The 23,202-nt window shown below is 43.0% G+C and overlaps 1 protein-coding gene across 18 annotated transcripts in view; it reads right to left on the bottom strand.

Moving 5' to 3' along the window:
* Nucleotides 1-23,202, bottom strand: part of LOC149443234 (neurexin-2-like) — a 2,355,461-nt gene that overhangs the window by 449,283 nt on the left and 1,882,976 nt on the right. The gene's annotated exons all lie outside the window — the stretch shown is intronic.

Raw genomic sequence — 23,202 nt, 5'->3', positions numbered from 1 at the left:
TCGATCCCAGTCCTATCTTATCCTGTATTGACAGTTACACAGGTACAGGAAGTGATGAAATCTTTCCTCTTTGGGCACATTCTGTCCCAGAGAGAGAAGAATCCACACAAAAGTGAGTAAAAACACTACACGTACACAGTTAGAATACTCTAGGACACATTTAACCCCTTGATCGCGCCCCCCAGTTAACCCCATTCACTGCCTTGTCACCTGTGTTAATAGAACAGTGTACAGATTTTTTGCTGATCACTGTACTAGTGTCGCTGGTGACTTCAGATAGCGCTAGCGTCAGTTAGCGCCCCTCCCAGATAGCGTCAGATTGCCTGTTAGTACACCAGTCATCACATTTAACCCCTTGATTGTGAGGAACATGCTCAAATACACAATAAACCTCCATTGCTAGTATAGTGTCTGAACGGATAAATATCTTTGATCAGATCAGCACGATACCAGCGTTCATATTAGTATAGTGTCCCCAAAAATGCGGCATTAGTGGGATCAGCCCCGGCACCTGCCAGTATCTGTGTTTAGCCCCTATGCTTATCCTCCCCTTCTCCCCCAGCAAGTGAAGTGTCAGTAGGTCACGGTCACTTGATACATTGCACACAAAACCTCAATGTTCGCAGAATTAGGCCTGATCTCTGTTAGCACTTGCCTGTAAATTTTTTGTAGTGGTTCAAGCAGTCCCTGACAGCCAGGTGCTTTTTTCCTGTGAGTCACACTAGGTACCTATAAATTTAGTGGCCAAAATGTCCAACTAAAGGTACACTAGTGAAGAGGCCTACAGGATTCTGAGCATGTCAGGTGAGAGCGAAGGGGAAGACTCATTGACAGAATCCAGCTCAGAATGCGGACCTGTAGACAGCAGCGGCATCCTTACAGATAGCTCAGACGATGGAGAAGAGGTCCCTGTTAAGATCAGGCGTACCTGACCCCGTTCCCAGGTTGCTGAGATGTTACAAACGAATGATGACTCTTATATGCAGCAGAGTGCCAGTACTAGTGCCGTCCTTTTGGTGAACTGGCAAGCACCAGCGGCCTAGTATATCCTGGTCTTTTTTATACCAGCACTGCAGTATCATTTGGTGATGTGGCGAGTCCCATAAGTGCAGTACAAGCTGGTGTGGTGACGAGCACAAGTGGTGTCCCGCAACCACCAAGTATTCGCACACAGGCCCATAGAGCCCCTAGTGTCCTTCCAAATCCCCACTGGCAGCCCACAAATTCTGCAGCACCCGTACTTCCCCCATTCACTGCCCAACCAGGAATTCAGGTGGAAACAGCAAAGTTAAATACTCCCCTTGATTTTTTGGAGCTGTTTTTCACGGAAGATCTGTCTGCATTGATTTATGGATCAAATGCACAACAGTTTATTGCAGTCAACCCAGATTTAAACCTTGCCAGACCATTCACATGTAAAGCCATTACAGTTTCCATATTTAAAGTTATTTTGGGCCTAACCCTCAACATGGGCATTACTAAAAAAAGTCAGTTGCGGTTGTATTGGTCCACAGACCTAATTCATCATATGCCCATGTTCTTTGCTGCCATGGCCAGGCATAGATATGAGATTATAATCCGGTTTATGCATTTCAACGTCCACACTCTGTCGTCCTTGGGTTGACCCTGAAGTTGACTGGCTCCACAAAATTCGGCCCCTCGTAAATCACCTTAACCAAGAATTAGCAGATGTCTATACTCCCCAGCAAAACATCTATGTCGATGAGTCCCTCATTAATTTTTCTGTCCGCCTTGCATTCAAACAATTTATCCCCAATGGGGAAAGCGGGATGTTTTCATCCTGTCTTCCATTCATGCAGATACGACCATCCAAATTACCACGGTAGCTGGTGTTGTTGAGAAGCCCCTCTGTGTCCATGACTATAACCTTAACATGGGAGGGGTGGACTTCAACGACCAGATGATGAAGCCGTACTTAGTTTCCCGAAAAGCCAGACGATGGTACAAAAAAAGTATCTGTGTATTTATTTCAATTGGCTAATTACCGCTTTTGTGCTTTACAAAGTTACATGTGTTTGGTAAAAAAAAATCACAATAAGTGTATATTGATTGCTTTGTGTGAAAGTTATAGCATCTACAAACTATGGTATAGATAATGGAATTTAGACAGCTTTTACTTTCTGATTGCCTATCACATTTCTTGAGGTGCTAAAATACCAGGACAGTACAAACACCCCCAAATGACCCTTTTTGGAAAGTAGACACTCTAAGCTATCTGCTGTGATGCATATTGAGTCTATGTAAGATTTATTTCTTTTTTACAAGTTTTTTTTTTTTTTTTTTTTTTTTTTAACACAAAGTTGTCACTTAAATGATATATTGCTCACAAAAGCCATGGGTGTATGTGGAATTACAACCCAGAATACATTCTGCTACTTCTACCGAGTATAGGGATACCAAATGTGGGAGACTTTTTGGGAGCCTAGCCACATACAGGAGCCTGAAATCCAATGACCACTTTGAAAGCCTGAAGGTCCGTAACGTCCTCATTTCACTTCCTCACTACCTATCACAGTTTTGGAGGCCCTAAAATGCCAGGATAGCACCAACCCCTCCCCCCCCCCAAATGACCCCTTTTTAGAAAGTAGACACCCCAAGGAATTTAAAAAGAGGCATGGTGAGTATTTTGCAGATCTAATTTTTTCTCACAAGGTTTTGAAATAGAAAAAGAAAAGAAAAAAATATGTTTTTGTCATTTGGGGGGGTTTGGTGCTATCTTGGCATTTCAGGGCCTCCGAAACTGTGATAGGTAGTCAGGGAGTGTAATGAGGAAATAAAGCCCTTTAAAAGCCTGAAGGTGCTTATTGGATTTTTGGGGTCCTGTACTTGGCTAGACTGCCAAAAAGTCTCTCACATGTAGTATCCCCATACTCGGGAGAAGTAGCAGAATGAATTTTGGGGAGTAATTCCACACACCCATGGCATATGTGAGCAATAAATTATTTAAGTGACAATTTTGTGTAAAAAAATTTTTATTTAATTTTTTGTCATTTTCCTAAAACTTGTAAAAAATAAATTCTACTTTTGACTCAGTATGCCTTACAGCAAATAGTTTGGGTTGTCTACTTTCCAAAAAGTGGTTATTTTGGGGGGGAGGCATTTCATGCCCAGCATTAGAAGTTTATGCCACACATCACTCGCTCTTCTAACCACCTGAAGACCAAGCCTTTTCTGACACTTTTTGTTCACGTGAAAAAATCTGTATTTTTTCTAGGAAATTACTTTGAACCCCAAAACATTATATATTTTTTAAACAGACACCCTAGTGAATAAAATGTTGGGTACTGCAATTTTTTATGTTACATAGTACTCGCGCAGCGATTTTTCAAATGCAAATTTGAAAAAAAAAAATACACTCTTTTTAATTTTAATGCAAAAAAACACAATATATTGGCCAATTATTTTGTAACTTATAAAATATGATGCTATGCTGAGTAAATAGATGCCAAACATGACATGCTTAGAAACTGTGAATGCCCCGTGCAATGGTGACAAACTGCAGACATTTTTAATATCCAAAGGCAACATTTTAAAATCCTTTACAAGCTACCATTTTAGATTTACAGAGGACTTCTAGTGCTAGAATTACTGCCCTTGATCTGACGTTCATGGCGATACCTTAAATGCATGGTGCAACCGCTGTTTACATACTGGTACAGGGTCAACTGTCTCTTTTTTTTTAATTTTTTTTAATTTTTTTTTTTTTTAATGCTATCACAGGGAATGCAAATATCCCCTATAACTCCAATGGACATTGTCATATATTCTTTTTTGAGAAATCTGTGGTCTATCAGACTCTAGATATCTCCTCTGCCCTTACATTAGCTAATCTCACCAAGATCGATGTGATCAGATGCTTTCCCAATTTACAAATGGCACTGTTTATATCCTGTGAAACTGAAGTGATGAAATGCTCGTAGCTTCCGATTTTTTAGACTATAGAAGACAAGGCCATGGAAGGCAGCAGGGGAAGGGGGGGCATCTCCTGCTTGCAAAAGCAATCCTGTAGCTAATTAGCAACTAGGATTGCTTTTACATAAAAGCCCATCGCCGGTTGAAAAAAACGATACCAGGATGATGCCTGCAGCTGCAGGCATCATCCTGGTATAACCACTCAAATTCCAGTCATGTACCAGTACTTCGCTGATCCTTGTTGGGTGTATATGCTATGTTCTTTTTTTGTATGCAGCCTGTGGGCTGAATGAAAAAATGAGAAGAAATCTCTGCCAGAAAAAGTATGTGGTATGCCCACCATTAGAATATACCTCCCTGCATCCACCCACTTCTAATGGTGGGTAGACATGAAATATGCCAAGAAATATTATAAAATATATATGCTGAAGCATAGGGGCCATTAACCCACTGGCCACCCCAGGCCCCCATGCTTCAGCATATATGCTCTTTTTTTTTATATGGTGTGAATCCTTGTGAGCTATTATGAATCCAATGGGTGTTTTAAATAATAATTATATACTAATCTTTAATGTATGGTGCGCTGGCACTTGCACAAACTCACTTGGTGGTGTCAAATCAATATAAATGGTATTTAAAGTGCCGCGCTCCTATTATTGTGCATATATATCTCTAAATCCACTCTATACTTGTTAAACTCAATCAATGAATATATAAATCAAGTGTAAATCATAATAATAATCATGAGTGATAAGCCATAAAGTAATCAATGCGATAAAGTTATTACCAGTGAATTACCAATACACACATCATAACCTAGATGTGTGTGATGAAAATAGTGAAACCTTAATCTAATGTGAATATTAAGTGAATATTTATAATACATATAATTAGTACCATTCTAATTATATACAATCAATCCAGTAATAATTGTGCAACTATACACTCCCATGTGCACGTGCATAGGTGTAATAAGTAAATAAATTAATTAAATAAAAGTCTTTGTGAAAAAGTGCCAAAGTGAGGGTGATTCCTTGTTTCCTCTCGTCAGGTGCCTTATGATCTTCCTATGCGCTCACCTTTATGTTTGCCTGAAAAAATTCAGGCAAATACGCTTTTTGATCCTTCCAGGATCGATGGATAAAAACTCTGTGATATAGATGTGCCAAGGTGTGGATGTAGGTACTCCTGTACTCTCCTCTTTCTCCTTTATTCCACTGCTCATGTGTCAGTTGTGAGACCAGCTTTATCTCCTTATTCCCCTCCAGGGGTCATCTCCTTCTCATTTCCTCCTCTCACCCATATGCAATTTAGGGGTCAGATATAGAGAAAATAAAACAAACGATAGTGCCTTATCCTTTAAAATGATGGAAGTTTATTTCTGCCTGTAGCGGTATTACACAGCTAGATGCATTTCCTTGGTGGTACAGAGCGGCAAATATATCATATAGAAATCCTGGGTGAGCAATCCTCAATCTCTGCTCTCCCTCCCTGCCTGCCTCTGTCTGCAGTCGGAATTACCGAGCCTCACCGCTACCACGTCGTGACGTCAGAGCCCCTCCCCTACGCGTTGCGTCACAGGGTCACGTGACTTCATCAGGGGGATAATGATTGGATGCCACGACTAGTAATTGCCCATATATATATTGCTCGGCCGCCATCTTTGTGAAGCCCACATAATTATTAATCCTATAATTATTAAATAAGTTGAGAGTGAAGTGAGAGCTATACACATTACCTAGATTAGGATGGTTGATAAATGACATGTTGGGGCTTTGATATAAGTGTTTGCACCAACATTAATAGAAATGTATTTAATTTATTTTATATTTGTTGTACTAGCATAAATATCAGGGGGTTTTATATTTATTTATGTTTTGAGATGTAATAAAGATTGTACATATTTGTAAAGTTAACCTGCAGCAAGATATATACACAGCTTTATATTAAGTAATTCGTGATTAGCAATAGGAGAGATGGATTACAGCTGACCCGAGTAGCCACGTCTGACAGACAGATCTATCCCTGCACTCAAGTGGTTTTGTACGGACAGACACGGAGTTGCAGTGAAGGCACAAAAATCAACTAGAAAATGGCCGCGCCCATGTGGGCTTCACAAAGATGGCGGCCGAGCAATATATATATGGGCAATTACTAGTCGTGGCATCCAATCATTATCCCCCTGATGAAGTCACGTGACCCTGTGATGCAACGCGTAGGGGAGGGGCTCTGACGTCACGACGTGGTAGCGGTGAGGCTCGGTAACTCCGACTGCAGACAGAGGCAGGCAGGGAGGGAGAGCATAGATTGAGGATTGCTCACCCAGGATTTCTATATGATATATTTGCCGCCCTGTACCACCAAGGAAATGCATCTAGCTGTGTAATACCGCTACAGGCAGAAATAAACTTCCATCATTTTAAAGGATAAGGCACTATTGTTTGTTTTATTTTCTCTATATCTGACCCCTAAATTGCATATGGGTGAGAGGAGGAAATGAGAAGGAGATGACCCCTGGAGGGGAATAAGGAGATAAAGCTGGTCTCACAACTGACACATGAGCAGTGGAATAAAGGAGAAAGAGGAGAGTACAGGAGTACCTACATCCACACCTTGGCACATCTATATCACAGAGTTTTTATCCATCGATCCTGGAAGGATCAAAAAGCGTATTTGCCTGAATTTTTTCAGGCAAACATAAAGGTGAGCGCATAGGAAGATCATAAGGCACCTGACGAGAGGAAACAAGGAATCACCCTCACTTTGGCACTTTTTCACAAAGACTTTTATTTAATTAATTTATTTACTTATTACACCTATGCACGTGCACATGGGAGTGTATAGTTGCACAATTATTACTGGATTGATTGTATATAATTAGAATGGTACTAATTATATGTATTATAAATATTCACTTAATATTCACATTAGATTAAGGTTTCACTATTTTCATCACACACATCTAGGTTATGATGTGTGTATTGGTAATTCACTGGTAATAACTTTATCGCATTGATTACTTTATGGCTTATCACTCATGATTATTATTATGATTTACACTTGATTTATATATTCATTGATTGAGTTTAACAAGTATAGAGTGGATTTAGAGATATATATGCACAATAATAGGAGCGCGGCACTTTAAATACCATTTATATTGATTTGACACCACCAAGTGAGTTTGTGCAAGTGCCAGCGCACCATACATTAAAGATTAGTATATAATTATTATTTAAAACACCCATTGGATTCATAATAGCTCACAAGGATTCACACCATATAAAAAAAAAGAGCATATATGCTGAAGCATGGGGGCCTGGGGTGGCCAGTGGGTTAATGGCCCCTATGCTTCAGCATATATATTTTATAATATTTCTTGGCATATTTCATGTCTACCCACCATTAGAAGTGGGTGGATGCAGGGAGGTATATTCTAATGGTGGGCATACCACATACTTTTTCTGGCAGAGATTTCTTCTCATTTTTTCATTCAGCCCACAGGCTGCATACAAAAAAAGAACATAGCATATACACCCAACAAGGATCAGCGAAGTACTGGTACATGACTGGAATTTGAGTGGTTATACCAGGATGATGCCTGCAGCTGCAGGCATCATCCTGGTATCGTTTTTTTCAACCGGCGATGGGCTTTTATGTAAAAGCAATCCTAGTTGCTAATTAGCTACAGGATTGCTTTTGCAAGCAGGAGATGCCCCCCCTTCCCCTGCTGCCTTCCATGGCCTTGTCTTCTATAGTCTAAAAAATCGGAAGCTACGAGCATTTCATCACTTCAGTTTCACAGGATATAAACAGTGCCATTTGTAAATTGGGAAAGCATCTGATCACATCGATCTTGGTGAGATTAGCTAATGTAAGGGCAGAGGAGATATCTAGAGTCTGATAGACCACAGATTTCTCAAAAAAGAATATATGACAATGTCCATTGGAGTTATAGGGGATATTTGCATTCCCTGTGATAGCATTAAAAAAAAAAAAAATTAAAAAAAATTAAAAAAAAAGAGACAGTTGACCCTGTACCAGTATGTAAACAGCGGTTGCACCATGCATTTAAGGTATCGCCATGAACGTCAGATCAAGGGCAGTAATTCTAGCACTAGAAGTCCTCTGTAAATCTAAAATGGTAGCTTGTAAAGGATTTTAAAATGTTGCCTTTGGATATTAAAAATGTCTGCAGTTTGTCACCATTGCACGGGGCATTCACAGTTTCTAAGCATGTCATGTTTGGCATCTATTTACTCAGCATAGCATCATATTTTATAAGTTACAAAATAATTGGCCAATATATTGTGTTTTTTTGCATTAAAATTAAAAAGAGTGTATTTTTTTTTTTCAAATTTGCATTTGAAAAATCGCTGCGCGAGTACTATGTAACATAAAAAATTGCAGTACCCAACATTTTATTCACTAGGGTGTCTGTTTAAAAAATATATAATGTTTTGGGGTTCAAAGTAATTTCCTAGAAAAAATACAGATTTTTTCACGTGAACAAAAAGTGTCAGAAAAGGCTTGGTCTTCAGGTGGTTAGAAGAGCGAGTGATGTGTGGCATAAACTTCTAATGCTGGGCATGAAATGCCTCCCCCCCAAAATAACCACTTTTTGGAAAGTAGACAACCCAAACTATTTGCTGTAAGGCATACTGAGTCAAAAGTAGAATTTATTTTTTACAAGTTTTAGGAAAATGACAAAAAATTAAATAAAAATTTTTTTACACAAAATTGTCACTTAAATAATTTATTGCTCACATATGCCATGGGTGTGTGGAATTACTCCCCAAAATTCATTCTGCTACTTCTCCCGAGTATGGGGATACTACATGTGAGAGACTTTTTGGCAGTCTAGCCAAGTACAGGACCCCAAAAATCCAATAAGCACCTTCAGGCTTTTAAAGGGCTTTATTTCCTCATTACACTCCCTGACTACCTATCACAGTTTCGGAGGCCCTGAAATGCCAAGATAGCACCAAACCCCCCCAAATGACAAAAACATATTTTTTTCTTTTCTTTTTCTATTTCAAAACCTTGTGAGAAAAAATTAGATCTGCAAAATACTCACCATGCCTCTTTTTAAATTCCTTGGGGTGTCTACTTTCTAAAAAGGGGTCATTTGGGGGGGGGGAGGGGTTGGTGCTATCCTGGCATTTTAGGGCCTCCAAAACTGTGATAGGTAGTGAGGAAGTGAAATGAGGATGTTACGGACCTTCAGGCTTTCAAAGTGGTCATTGGATTTCAGGCTCCTGTATGTGGCTAGGCTCCCAAAAAGTCTCCCACATTTGGTATCCCTATACTCGGTAGAAGTAGCAGAATGTATTCTGGGTTGTAATTCCACATACACCCATGGCTTTTGTGAGCAATATATCATTTAAGTGACAACTTTGTGTTAAAAAAAAAAAAAAAAAAACTTGTAAAAAAGAAATAAATCTTACATAGACTCAATATGCATCACAGCAGATAGCTTAGAGTGTCTACTTTCCAAAAAGGGTCATTTGGGGGTGTTTGTACTGTCCTGGTATTTTAGCACCTCAAGAAATGTGATAGGCAATCAGAAAGTAAAAGCTGTCTAAATTCCATTATCTATACCATAGTTTGTAGATGCTATAACTTTCACACAAAGCAATCAATATACACTTATTGTGATTTTTTTTTACCAAACACATGTAGCAGAATACATTTTGGCCTAAATTTATGACTAACTTTGAGTTTACTATATATTTTTTTTTATAGCAGAAAGTAAAAAATATTGTTTTTTTTTTCAAAATTTTTGGTCTTTTTTTGCTTATAGCGCAAAAAAAAAAAAAAGTGCACAGGTGATAAAATACCACCAAAAGAAAGGTCTATTTGTGTGAAAAAAAGAACGTAAATTTCGTTTGGGTACAGCATTGCATGACCATGCAATTACCAGTTGAAATAGTGCAGCACCGAATGCAAAAAAAGGCCTGGTCATGAAGGGGAGTAAATCCTCAGGATGGCAAGTGGTTAATCTGTCTTATAGATATACTGTATATAGTATATCTATACTTGCTATTGAAGTGTTATAGACCAGATGCGATTTCTCCTGCGCTCTAAGACCCAGGCCAGTGGCGAGTGGATGGAAACAAAACCAGAAAAAGGTTGCGCAGCTCCAAACAAGGCTGTGGAAGCCCAACCAATACTGCAAAGTAAAACAAAAAAGAAAAGCGCACCAACCATGCGCATTACCTCAGTAACCAAAATGTATTAATTAAAGAATGGTACTCACAAACAGCGAATAAAATCAGGCATGTAAGTCCTCCAAGGGACTTCAGAGATAAGGAGCCAGCACGAATCCCATCATGGGGGTAGACACTCAGCACAGCTGATGCATTTCGAAGGCCATGGCTTCTTCATCAGCTCTGATGAAGAAGGCATGACCTTCGAAATGCGTCAGCTGTACTGAGTGTCTACCCCCATGATGGGATTCACGCTGGCTCCTTATCTCTGAAGTCCCTTGGAGGACTTACATGCCTGATTTTATTTGTTGTTTGTGAGTACTATTCTTTAATTAATAAATTTTGGTTACTGAGGTAATGCGCAAGGTTGGTGCGCTTTTCTTTTTTGTTTTACTTTGCAGAATTGAAGTGTTATTTCACCACCTGGTGTTATATCTGGAGTCCACTGGTCTTATATGCTCTGTGATTGTTTGGGATCTAATCCACGGTTATATTGAATACTGGTAAGCAAAGACTCAAATTAACAGTGGTTACTATGGAATTATGTCTCTCAGTTTCATTAAACCATGTGCCAATATTCTTCATTACTAATTTATTGAGCATTATTTCTGTGTTTAAGCTGGACTGTACCTAGAGTGTCATTAGATTTGAGAAGCTTGCAAGGTCAGGGCAACAACCACAGACAGGCATCAACTAGCGGCCCTCACAGGCGTAGCGCTACACAAACATAGCCTTGTTTTCTACAGTAATAATCAGAGATACAGGGTTACCCTGTCCTACCTGTCCATAATGCTGGGCCCTATATAGAATCTAGGCTTTGCCTATCATGGTGGGCATAATCCTAAAGGAGTCTTCAGGGTCTGGGTTCCATAGGGATGGCCTACAGCCCTGAACCTTTATAGCACCCTGTGGCTGACTACACACGTTCCATGCATTTCACAAAGTGATGAGGTGAGCAACTGTGCAGGATCCAGTGCTGAACACAACATTACAGGCCATTCTCACTTCATAGGGTCTGGGTATGGCTCCCTAGGTTTTAAGGAGGTTGCACCAATCCATATGCAATGTTTGTATTGCGTTGTTAGAAGACAATGAAGTTTAGAAGTTGATTGAAGAATCGGTAGATAACTAATAAAACTAGTTACGTTAATAGTGATTTCTCCATAAGGGTGAAGTCCACCACCTTAGGACACTAGCAAAAATCTGAGAACTCTCAGCGTGGGTTAGGATTATAGGAGAGACATCCCGAGGGTGTGACAGTGTCCATTTACCTGAATGTTCAAGCCTATAACCTAGAATCTATGAATACTCAGCTTGTGTCCCAAACTGTATGATTAAGGTACCTTGGTTACTCACAACCTGCTGCTTAAGCAGGAGAGGCAACCAGGTCATTGTAAGCAGCAGAGACTATCCAAGGTGTAAACATTGCATCTCTTTCAGAAAGGAGCAACAGTGGGAACAAGCCACTCCATGCTAGAAAGGGCATAACAGAGCAGAAAGTGCGCCTTTTTTATTTACCTTGAGTCACAGTCAAGTGACTCTGCAGTCCAGAGTTTCCTTTCCACTTCTTTTACAGGCAGAAAGTTCCTTCTTTGAGTCAGACAAAGAAAATCCAGACGGCTGCACACCAACAATCCCCTTTATTATGAGTGTAAGAACAAAATGACAGGTGGTACAGGTACAGTAGAGGACTAACAGGTAAGCACATTTCACGCTAAAACTAAACCTTATTCATTACCCCAGGTGGGTACAGGTGGGTGTACTGGTTTCCCTTGCTTAAGGGGGGGGGGGGTGATTTTTTATCCACAGTTAGTGGAATGTGTTACAAAACAGGAATTTTATAAATTGCAACACTAAACATCTCATGTACCCGATAGCCCCTGGCTATCATACCTGATTACCTGTAAAACTCCATAAGTGCACTATGTGAGTAGGACAACCAGAAGGCTGTGTGATCGCATCCATGGCCATGTGTATGACATCCATAAAAATAATTCAACTAATATCGCCAATCAATTCAATGGTCAATATGGGGGCGATCTCACAGCCTAGCACATACAGGAGATTGAGAGAGTAAGATGACCTTGCAGAGGAGGGGATAGCTTTAAGTTGCTGTGCAGGGGTGAAGTATTTTGAAATTTTTACTTGGGACCATGGATACCAAACGGATTGAATTATGAGAGGGATCTTACTCACTGTTATGAGTGAAGCACGTGCACAGCACCTAATGCTTTTCTGTCCCTCTCACTCCTGTGGTGTGCTTTTGTTGATATATTTTTTTAGTTTACATTGCTCCATTTGTTTTTGGAGGGGTAATGAACAAGCACTGGTTTTAGTGCAAAACGCGTCTAACTGTTAGTCCTTTACTGTACCTGTACCACCAATCATTTTGTTCTTACACTCATAATATAGTGGATCATTGGCATGCAGCCATCTGGATTTTATTTGTCTTACACTGTGCAGCATACAGGCTGGGCTGGCACTCAACTGGAGGATGTGTATGGGAATGCATCAAAAGTGAACCCACCTGGAGCAGCAATACAGTGCTTATAGTCCTTCTTTGGGTTTCTACATTACTGCCTGTGTGAGGTGGACACTTCCTATTGGTAGTTCAACATCAGGATCCAGAAGAGGAGTGATGTCATCTCAAGGAAGTATCTGTAGCACACCCAGATACATCCTCTGTAAGGGACCTGGATGGGAGACTTAGGGGAGTATACATTGCATCACTCGGTAAGAATAAAAAAAAATTGCAGGATGGGTTAGAGGAGCTTTAAAGTTGGGCATTCAGCCTATCCAAAGAATCCAACAGGGGAATGGTGGCATTCAATGTTAATTAATTAGTAGCTGACATCATATGACTTACTCAGAGTCTTCAAAGACTGGGTCACACCAAAAGCTCTGGACTTGGAAAGTGCTCTGTGGCTAACTAACACAGTGCCTGAACATCTGGGAAGTGTCACAGGCAGAGTCCAGTGTCCAAAAGGAACATTCCAGATAGGCCCCGCAATCTTTGGTCCAGCAGGATCTTGGTCTCACATCCAATTAATTGGAAAAGTTGATCTAGATAGCTGTACAAAGGGCCCTGTTCAGCAACATATAGGTGAGGTCTTAAAAATTTAGAAACCGAGTGCATCCTTATGACTGCATTGTAGAATCCATCTATCATCTGCAGCATAGGTAATGGTATGGAAACACAGGATCAAGTGAGCAGAAAGTACCACAGCTTCACAGGATACAGCTCAGTGCAGCCCAACAGGAATCCAGAGCTCAACTGTGGCTGAATGTCTGAGACTAAGGCACTCATTCAAGCCAGACCAAAGCAGAGTTGTCTTTGATTCCAGCACTCAGCATGAAGGTGTTTCTCTTAACATGCTCCTTACTGGGCCCAACTTGAACAACAGTCTAATAGGAGTCCTGATCCGCTTCAGACAAGAGCCCATAGCAGTAATGGCTGATATTCAACAAATGTTTCACTGCTTCATTGTCAAAGAAAACAACAGAGACTACCTCAGGTTTCTATGGCACAAAGACAATGACATCATGCCGACGACACACAAATCTATCTCTCAACCCCTCACGTCACCACCTCAATCTCCGCCCGAATCACACACCTACTGAGCGACATATCAGACTGGATGTCGCTCCACTTCCTTAAACTGAACCTCTCCAAAACCGAGTTTCTTGTCTTCCCCCCAGCCCGCACACCACCCCCCATTGACTTCTCCATCACATCCAACAACGCCACCATCAAACCCGCCCCACAGGCCAGAGTACTTGGTGTCATTCTGGACTCCAACCTTTCCTTCCAGCCCCAAGTCCAATCTTTAACAAGCTCGTGCAGACTCCACCTCATCGCCAAAATCCGCACGTTCCTAACCCCAGAAACCACTAAACAGCTCATCCACTCCCTCATCATATCACGACGCGATTACTGCAACTCCCTCCTTTCTGGCCTGCCTCGCCGCTGGCTATCCCCACTTCAGTCAATTCTGAATACGGCTGCCAGACTCATTCACCTTTTCAACTGCTCTGTTTTCGCCACCCCCCTCTGCCAATCCCTCCACTGGCTTCTGATTGCGCAACGGATCAAATTCAAAATCCTAACACTGCCGTACAAAGCCGTCCACCATACTGCCCCGAACTACATCACTGACCTAATATCCAAGTACCACCCAGCACGCTCACTCCGCTCCTCACAAGACCTCCTTCTCTCTAGTTCCCTGGTCTCCTCCTCCCATGCCCGCCTCCAGGACTTCTCCAGGGTGTCACCCATCCTCTGGAACTCCTTGCCCCAACCCATCAGATTATCACCTACTCTCCTCTCCTTTAGGCGCACCCTGAAAACCCACCTCTTCAGGGAAGCCTACCCCACCCCCTGCTAACTTGACAACCTCCTCCACTCTTCCTACCACCCCATCCCCCACAGCTATCTCCTCCTGTGCCACCATCCCCTCCCTCCTAGATTGTAAGCTCGAAAGAGCAGGGCCCTCAATCCCCTCATGTTTTGCATTGTATTGTTATTGTTCTGTCACATGTTCTGTCCCCCTTTGTAATGTACAGCGCTAAGTGAACTATTGGCGCTTTATAAATACTGTATAATAATAATAAGTGATAGATTATCGAATGAAGGTACGTCTTCGGTAACAGTCCTTCCCCTGCAGTAGCAACTTACAGGCCAAGGAGAACGGCTCAGGCTGGAAAAAAGGAATGTGGATCTGATGCCCGCCAATTTGTTGAAAGAAACTTCTATGTTGACGACGCACTCAAATCCTTTCCATCTGCTAAAAAAGCAATTGATCTTCTCACCAGAACAAAGAAAATGCTATCTGTAGCAAACCTTAGACATCACAAGATTATATCTAACAGTCAGGAACATATTAATGCCTTTCCCTCTGAGAACTATGCCACTAGTGTAAAAAAACTTTACAGATACAACGTAGTTTGGGTTTGCTGTGGAACATCAAACAAGACACATTCACCTTCCAAGTGTTAACTTGTGACAAACCCTTCACTAAGAGAGGAGTCTTGTCGGTGGTGAACAGCATATATGATCCACTGGGTTTCATTGCTCCAGTTACCATTCAAGGTGAGATTCTGCTAAGACAGTTATCTACTGAGAACATATACTGGGATACTCCTTTACCTAGTGAGAAGCAACACAATTGGGAAAGGTGGAGATGTTCTTTGAGGTCATTAGAAAAACTTCAGATCTCACCTTGCTATGTTCCAATTTCCATTTCAACTGCTGACCATAGAGAGATTCATATTTTCTCTGATGCATCAGTTTTAGCCATTACTGCAGTAGCCTATTTAAAGACCTCTGGGATTATTGGAGAATCACACTGTAGTCGTGTTCTAGGCAATGCAAAACTCACTCCCAAACCTGCACATACCATACCAAGACTTGAACTCTATGCAGCGGTGTTAGCAGTAGAAATTGCCGAAGTCATACAAAAGTGATATGGACACTAGAATGAATTATTTCACCTTTTATACAGACAGTAAGGTAGTACTTGGTAATATATGCAACCAAACAAAACAGTTTTACATGTACGTCAGCAACAGGGTAGAACAGTTAAAGAGGTTCTCTCTACCAAGTCAATGGCATTATGTTCCCACTGAACTCAACCCAGCTGACTGTGGGACCAGAGCCGTGTCAGCAGCAGCTCTTCAAAACAGCTTATGGCTTTTCCCTCCAATGTTTTTGTGTGAGAACTCTTACTCACTCCTTACTGATGACACCTATGGACTAGTAAGTCCTGAAGATAAGGAAATAAGAATTGTGGACATCTCACTTCACACTTCTGTGAGTACAAAACAGAAACTGCAGTCACACCGTTTTTAGCTTTCTACCTGGTCATCTGCTGTAAGAGCTATTGCTCGCCTAATTCACATTGCTCCTTGCTTTGTGAAGAACTCTAGATCAGAGTGTCATGGCTGGCACATTTGTTCCGGATGCCCCACAGCAGCAGATATTGCACAAGCAGAAGAGGTAATTATCACTTGTGTGCAACAAGAGGTGTATTAGGAGGAATTTGAGCGAATCAGAAATGGAGCTGAATTGTCCAAAAACAGTTCACTCTTCAATCTAAACCCTGTAGTTGACGCCATATAGCAAAGAACAGAATCCTATAATCATACCATGTCAACATTACATTGCTACTGTTCTGGTTTGTCACCACCATGAACGGGTGCAACACCAAGGCCGTCAGTTTACAGAAGGTGCTATCAGATCAGCCGGCTTGTGGGTTATTGGTATGAAAAGCTGCATCTCCTCCCTGCTCTTCAGGTGTGTCAAGTGTCACAAGTTAAGAGGAAGACATCAACAGCAACAAATGCCGAGTCTCCCAGCTGATAGCCTAAGTACAGATCCACCTTTCACCTATGTTGGAGTAGACGTTTTTGGTCCATGGTCTGTCATCACTTGGGAGAAGTCATGGTGGAGCTGCCAATAGTAAAAGGTGGACTATATTTTTTACCTGTCTTAGCATCCGAGCAATACACATAGAAGTGATTGAGTCTATGGATTCTTCTTCCTTCATCTATGCCCTACGAAGATTCTTCTCTGTTAGAGGACCAGTTAAACAACTGAGATTCGACTTTGGTACCAACTTTGTTGGAGCATGTAAAGAGTTGCATTTAGATAATTTCCTGGCCAACAATGGATGTACTTGGTTGTTTAACCCTCCACATTCTTCACACGTGGGAGGATCCTGGGAACGAATGATTGGAGTAGCACAAAGAATTCTTGATTCCATGTTGCATAATCATAAGTTACCACTCACTCATGAGACTTTGTCTATCTTTCTTGCTGAAGTGTCTGCTATAGTGAACGCAAGACCCTTAGTGCCGGTATCTTTAGATCCTGATGCTCCAGCTTCATTTCTTACTCAAAAGATTGGAACTGCAATATCTCCAAATGAAATTGACTCCAAGAGTATCTACAGGCATCAATGGAAACAGGTGCAACATCTAGCCAATGTGTTTTGGCATAGCTGAAGGAAGAAGTATCTTCATCATCTTCAAGGTTGTCACAAATGGCAAACATCTAAGCCTAATCTCAAGATTGGAGATCTCATTCTCCTAAAGGACAAGGACGTTTGTCGGAATGAATGGCCTATGGGTCTTATTACTAAAGTTATGCCCAGTGCTGATGACAAGGTCCGGAAGGTAGAGGTCAAGGTAACCAAGGGAGGATCAAAACGAACATTTGCTCGAGCAATTACAGAGTAAGTTGTCCTTTTGCCAGGTGACTGATTTATGCTACAACTCTGCCATGCTATTGCACAGCAGGGAGTACATTACTGATAACCACGGGTTTTTTACTTGGAACTTTTATGTTTATGTTTGCTTGTTGCATGTTTCTTGTTACAGGTTCCAAGACATTCACCAGAATTGGACTTATTGAATATATGTATATTTTTGAAGTTATGAAATCTAAAGATTTCAGACGGGGAGTGTTGTGTTACACTATTTGATTTATTATAATTCCTCTGTGACGATCACTTGTTTATTATTGCTCTGTGTCTTTAAGCTGTCTCTTCCTGTCTAAGCTGAACTCTCTCAACATACTTGTGTATATCCCTCCCCCCTGCCTCTCTCTGTAACCATTCGACTGTATCCTGTCTACCTGAATGCATCTTTCCATGAAGCTACAACATTAACATTTTTCTACCTATGAATATTTGCCATTAAATGGAACATTCAAATGGGTTTCCTCATCTGACTTCCTCAATATATGAGTTTATTCATTGAGTTAAAACTATCTGACCCGATGCAAGGGGTAAATTCAACTCCACGTGGTATAGCTGCATACATCGTGGAAGATAAAAGTTTATCATTCTGTAATTCTGTAGTTGAGTCAGAATATATGTGCTTCTAGAAGAATGGTCAAACATTCCCATACACACACTCCTAAACCTTGTGGACAGCCTTCCCAGAAGAGTTGAAGCTGTTGATGCAGTCAAAGTTAATGTGCATGTAAAGGCAGGTGTCCCAATACTTTTGCCAATATAGTGTGTATGTATATATACACATATACATACACACTCATATATATATATATATATATATATGTGTGTGTGTGTGTGTGTGTGTGTGTGTAGCAACACACACACACACACACACACACACACACACACACACACACACACACACACACACACACACACATATATATATACACACACACACACATACATACACACACACACACGTGAAACTCGAAAAATTAGAATATCGTGCAAAAGTTAATTTATTTCAGTAATGCAACTTAAAAGGTGAAACTAATATATGAGATAGACTCATTACATGCAAAGCAAGATAGTTCAAGCCGTGATTTGTCATAAGTGTGATGATTATGGCTTACAGCTCATGAAAACCCCAAATCCACAATCTCAGAAAATTTGAATATTACATACAATCAATAAAACAAGGATTGTACATAGAACAATATCGGACCTCTGAAAAGTATAAGCATGCATATGTACTCAGTACTTAGTTTGTGTCCCTTTTGCAGCAATTACTGCCTCAGTGCAGCAGTTTCACCGGTATAGTACAGTGAAGGAAATAAGTATTTGATCCCCTGCTGATTTTGAATGTTTACCCACTCACAAAGAAATGGTCAGTCTAAAAATCAAATGGTAGGTGTATTGTAACACTAAGAGACAGAATAGCAACAACAAATTCAAAAGAAATGCATGTCTAACAAATTATGCACTGATTTGCATGTTCATGCGGGAAATAAGTATTTGATCCCCTATCATTCAGCAGGATTTTTGGCTACCAGGTGTATTTCATACAGGTAACAAGCTGAGATTAGAAGCAGTCTCTTAAAGGGAGTGCTGCTAATCTCATTTTGTTACTTGTATAAAAAGACACCTGTCCACAGGAGAAATCAAACAGATTCCAAACTCTCCACCATGGCAAAGACCAAAGAGCTATCCAAGGATGTCAGGGACAAGATTGTAGACCTACGCAAGGCTGGACTGGGCTACCAAACTATCGCCAAGCAGCTTGGTGAAAAGGTGAAAACAGTTGGTGCAATCATTCGCAAATGGAAACAAAAAACAACTGTCCACAGGAGCAATCAAACAATCAGATTCCAAACTCTCCACCATGACAAACACCAAAGAGCTGTCCAAGGATGTCAGACAAGGTTAAGATTGTAGACCTACACAAGGCTGGACTGGGCTACCAAATTAACGCCAAGCTGCTTGGTGAGAAGGTGAAAAAAGTTGGTGCAATCATTCGCAAATGGAAGAAATACAAAACAACTGTCAGTCTCCCTAGGTCTAGTGCACCATGCAAGATCTCACCTTGTTGAGTTTCAATGATCATGAGAACAGTGAGGAATCATTCCAGAACTACATGTCAGGATCTTGTCAATGATCTCCAGGCAGCTGGGACCACAGTCACCCAGAAAACAATTGGTAACACACTACGCCAACAAGGACTGAAATCCTGCAGTGCCTGCAAGGTCCCTCTGCTCAAGAAAGCACATATCCAGGCCCGTCTGAAGTTTGCCACTGAACATCTGAATGATGCAGAGGAAGACTGGTTGAAAGTGTGGTCAGATGGGGGGCGCTCGTGAGCAGCAACCAAGATGGCTGCTTTGTAAATTAACTCCTCGGCCGCCAGACACATCGGCCAATTTTCTCTCCTCAGGGGGGGTCCCCCTGTTTCCTCCCTGGCCCCCTGTCTCTCTGGTGCCCTGATGGGCAAAAAAACGCCGGCCGCCCGTGCCTCCAGCTCCCGGCAGGCTGCTCCGGAGTTTGCGGCCTACCCGCCGGAGATCGCGGCTGAAGCCGGGGCCTCAATTTTGGGCCGGCCGCCGCGGACTTCCAGGACCCCGGCCACGGGTTCGCGGCTCCCGCCCGGGACCTCAGATGGAGCCCCAGCCGCGATTTTGGGTCCCCCGCTGTCACCATCCATAGGTGGGTCGGACCCTGGCAGTGCAGAGGACCCGGCACCAGAGCCATCCCTGCAGTCTCCCATCCCATCTCTACGGGATGCTGAGCTCCTGCGCCGATTCCAATGTATGCTGCAGTCCGAGTTGTCCTCCGCTACCTCCAAGCTGGCCGACCGTCTTTCGCAGGAGATTCGCGAGTTGGGCAACCGGACGAACGACCTCGAAGATAAGATGGACGCTGCGGCCACGGTCATGGAAAATCACGAACAGGATTTGTGCGACCTCAAGAAAGAATTGGCGGACGCGCTGCTACGGCTTGAGGATTTCGAAAATCGTTCCCGCCGTGGCAATCTGCGGTTAAGGGGTATCCCGGAAACGGTCGCGGATCTTACTTCCACTGCTACAGCTCTGTTTCAGGAGCTGACACCCGCTGTTCCCATTGACCGGCTTGAATTTGACCGCATACATCGTGCGTTGGGCCCCAGACGACCGGATGGGCCCCCGAGGGACGTTATCATCAAGTTTACGTATTACCGCACTAAGGAAACTATCCTCTTGGCGGCCAGAAACAACCCTGACCTCAGCTTCCAGGGGCATCGCTACCAGCTCTTTGCGGACCTCTCTCAGACCACTCTTCAGAAGCGTCGCCAATTGAAGCCATTCACTTCAGTCCTGGTGAAACACAGTATCAAATACGCTTGGGGCTTCCCGTTTCGCCTTACCTTCACCTACCAGGGCCGCAGTCATTCTGTGGCTACGCCGGAGGAGGCCCATTCTCTTCTGGAATCTTTACACCTTCTTTCGCCTGAGGCTGCGGATCGGAGCCCAGCTCATTCATCTGGATCCCCGGCAAGGCCGCTTCTTCCAAGCCGCATCTGGGAGCGGTCATCCAATAGGAAGAGGGCCCTCCCTCAGACCTCTTCACGATCAAGTCCTTCCTGTTCTTCTCCGGGCTGAAGATGTGTCTTGGACTTCCCATGTATCATCTCACCGATGGACTTCCTTGACGGGACCGTGAGTTTGGCCCTTAGGGCTCCCCCAGTTTGTCAGCATTACGGGTTGGGACTGCTCCAGTGTGCCCCCTTGGGTTCCTTCCCTGGTTGGGGGGGTCTCCTCATGGATTCGAGAATTATGACTTTCTGCTGCCGCAGCCTATTTTGGGCCTGGGTGATGGTATTCCGGTTTTTGTTGGTAGCACGGAGTGAGGGTTCCCTCTGGTTTCGGGGTGGGAGGTTGATCTGGTAGGCCCGGTTGGGTGGGAAGGGGTTAGCCCCATGGTTCTCTGGGTTGCTATGGGGAGGTCATCACGGTGGCCTAGCTCCTTTAGTTTTATTGCTTTGGTACCCCGTTCTATTGTGTTTAGTGCCTTATTGCCCTTTTGCCCCCTAGGGACTTATGTTTCTGATGTTTCCATTTGCAGCCATGTGTCCGGTGGTAGAGCCACCCCTAACTGGTATCCTTCCTTTGTAGGATGCACGTCACCATTGGCGTGACACGATTGCACTATTGTATATTCTTTTTGTGTCCTTTTCCTTCTTTCTTTCTTTGTTTTTTTTTCTCCTTTGTTTTTTTTTTGTTTTTGTTTTCTGCAGGGTTCCGGGACGCCACGGTCCGATCGCCATTGGGAGCGGAAATTGCTAGCTGCTTTATGGTTTCTTCTGCTGAGCGTGTTGCCCTGATGCCGCCATGGCCTCGCCCCTTTTGAAAATTCATTCGCAAAATGTTCAAGGCTTTAATTCGCCTCAGAAGCGGGCTAAAGTTTTTCATCACCTCAAATCACAACAAATTGACGTGGTATGTTTACAAGAGACCAGGTTTTCTCAGTCCTCCGCCCCGCGTTATCTTTCACCTCACTATCCCACCTTTTACACGGCCTCGGCCCCTGAGAAGCGTCGGGGTGTCCTGATCGCTTTTAAACGCAATCTCCCCTTTGTCTGTGCTAGGAATATAGCGGACCCCACGGGCAGGTATCTGCTTCTGCAAGGAACCCTCTGGGATCAGGAGGTTACTTTTGTCTCTTACTACGCGCCTAATCGTTTTCAGGATAAATTCTTTTCACATCTTTGCACCATTGTTTCCCGACACTCCAAGGGTCTTCTTGTTGTTTTGGGGGATTCAAATGTTACTTTGGATTCCGCATTGGATAGGCGCTGCGCACGGGGGGCGGCCCCTTCTCATGACTTGGTGCTGGAGGAACGTATGCGCTCTCTCCTGCGGACAGCAGGGCTGGCGGATGTCTGGAGGGAGCTTCACCAAACGGAACGCGACTTTACATTCTATTCCAGTCATGATAGTTTTTGTAGAATTGATCATATATTTATGCAGGTTCAGCAGCTTCCCTTGGTCAGGCGGATAACTATTCCCTCCTCGCCTTGGTCGGATCACGATCCCTTGGTACTTCTCCTTGCCCTCTCTGGGTCAGAACGGCGCCCTTTTCATTGGCGCATCAATGATTCTTTATTGACCACTCAGGCTACCTGCCAATAAATAGAATTTTTTTTACGAACATACTTCACGGAAAACGCGGGATCGGTCTCCTCGGCAGTGCCCCTATGGGAGGCGCATAAGGCCACGGTGCGGGGTCATGTTATACAGCTGGCGGCGGTCCGGAAGCGGGAGCGCCGACTTTTGGAGCTTCATTCTCTCCTGGCCTCTGCGGATGCGCGTTGGAAGTCCTCTCCATCTGCGGCCCATAAACGCGCTCGGGACGCTCTGGCAGCAGAGTTAGACCTACTTGCCTCTTCAGAGGCGGAACGGGCCCTGCGTTGGACCAAACACAAATTTTATTCCTGTGCTAATAAGCCAGGCCCGATGCTGGCCAGGAAACTCAATTCTGTGGGGAAACCCCATAAACCGATTCGACTGCGACTTCCTACAGGTGGCTGTACTTCTAATCCCCAGCAGATTGTTTCCCGTTTCTCAGACTTCCTTGCACGCCTCTACGCTAAACCAGATCCCTTCCCCGTGGCTCAAGCAGAGGCATTCTTTCAAGATCTCCGACTTCCTGGGTTATCTGAGGCAGCACAGGTGGCACTCAACGCCGGTGTCACTGTACCAGAAGTGCTCCAAGCTATCAAATCTTTACGGTCCACCGCGGCCCCAGGTCCCGACGGCTTTTCCGGTCTTTATTATAAGAAATTCTCAGCC

This window comes from Staurois parvus, unplaced genomic scaffold, assembly GCF_062004578.1.
Source record: "Staurois parvus isolate SC_StPar_1 unplaced genomic scaffold, SC_StPar_1.0 ptg000866l, whole genome shotgun sequence".
Lineage (NCBI taxonomy): Eukaryota > Metazoa > Chordata > Amphibia > Anura > Ranidae > Staurois > Staurois parvus.
The sequence above is the reverse complement of the archived record's forward strand: the minus strand, read 5'-3'. Positions and strand labels throughout refer to the sequence as shown.